This window comes from Apostichopus japonicus, chromosome 11 (genome assembly GCF_037975245.1).
Source record: "Apostichopus japonicus isolate 1M-3 chromosome 11, ASM3797524v1, whole genome shotgun sequence".
Taxonomy (NCBI): Eukaryota; Metazoa; Echinodermata; class Holothuroidea; order Aspidochirotida; family Stichopodidae; genus Apostichopus; species Apostichopus japonicus.
In genome coordinates, this window is record NC_092571.1 from 12,992,997 (window position 1) to 12,994,916 (window position 1,920).

The window sequence follows — 1,920 nt, forward strand, 5'->3', positions numbered from 1 at the left end:
CCGTACGAAATTTTGTGCAGAGGCTAGCATGATGTAAGAGCAAATGTCCAGTGTTTGATAAATAATGACTTTGTTTGCCGAAGAGGCTCGTCAGAAACTAGACAATACTAAACAAGATGCCGGTAGTGTTATAAACTGCAGCTATGGAACGCCAAAATATCCCTAATTTAGATCATATCTTAAATTTGATGTTCACGACTGGTATTTTCCCCCCTTTACCACCACTGATAATTTGACTGAGTGGTTACCGGTATTTGGTGAGAATTTTAGCCCGAAATTTTAGCACGCGCGCAGAACGCCAAATGGTTCGTTCGTTAGTATGGACCACTACTGTTCCGAAATGTATCTTCTTGTTCAACACGATGTAACACGATGTAAAGTGATACGTAGGCCTACAGTTTTCTTCGTTTTCCTTGTATTGTCATTTTTTCAGATTATCCCAGATTGCAACTCTCCAAACATGGATAACATAGCATACCCGGGTGGGCCTCTCTCTCTTTTGGCGTTCCATAGAAAATAACTGTACACAACGATGCCCCAGGGTCCAGTACCGGACAGTTCAATAACCTACGGGATACACTCTGTATATTAAGGTTGAACTGAAACAATGCGACCATTATTAGCGGTCAACATCCGTTACAGTATATGCAGACTGTCAGGTCAGGGAGAGTTCATTGAAACTTACAAACGCAAAATAAATAACATAATAAGAATAAAAAGAAAAGTACTTTTGAAGAAAACATTCTTTTCAAAATTATTTATTACAACATATGCTAACTTTGACAAAGCTATCGTGTTATTCGAAAACCATCATGGATCGAAAAATCATTAAATGGCTATTACAGAGGCGATAGTTTATAGAGCTTGGGGTGACAAGTTTAATTGGAAAGTGATGGCACCATAGGGTCTTGCAGGCGTATGCATAAATGTACGAAGAGGGTACGGAGTGTCCGCAAGGAGAGCGCAGCAAATCAGAAACTTTTTGTCATATGATCGGAGTAGAAGTCCTTCAATGGGCCACGTGAGCTTTGTCTTCACTACATAACATTGCCGTAACTCTGCAACAATTCTAACAAAGCAAGTGATGAGTATGCATATACTCCTCTTTGAACATTCATCAGCGAATGTAGAACTGTTCTTGTGGCTGACCTGGTCCATCCTAAGGGTTAGCTATCTTTTGGATAAAGAAAAATTATTTTACTTTTTTATGCCAAGTGATTTTCAGAGTTATATCACCTCACCCCCCCCCGGATGTACTAACTAACTGAGCCGAGCCGGGACTTAAGCTACCCTTCCACTCCCCCTCCTTACCACTTACACTTTCATCTGCGAAGTAACGGCCTAGCCTCATCTCCTCTCAACCTCCCCCACCCCCACCCCACCCTACCCTTCCTCAACGCAAACATAGACACGTCCAAATCTGACTCTCGCCCTAGTGATCACCTGGCACACAAAGGTACCTAGTGGAACTAGAAATTGAACACAAGCTGTATGCTAGATAAGGTTCGTACTAAATTTCCTCTTCTTTCAATTCGTCTAATAATAATATTTGAGGATTTGGGGGATTTTTTGGCATAAAGCGTAGTTATAAATCCACCGATAACGGTTCTCAATGCGCAGAACAATATAGCCCTGGTCAACGATAACCACATGTTACAATGACATGCAAAAACTAAAACCTTTAAAGATTTCTTTATTGTTATGAACGGAATGTGGTTGGTTTCTATTCATATCCCAATAAATATTTCAAACATTTTACTTCTAAACTAAAAAAGATTAAAATGATTAAAAGTATTCAACGTATTTGATGGTAATACCTTTAAAAACGTTTTCTTTTGTATCTTGTGGTAAAATCAAACTCTCAGCTGCAAGTTACACATTTACCAAAGGCAAAGCAAGTCAACCTAAACATTTCGGTGG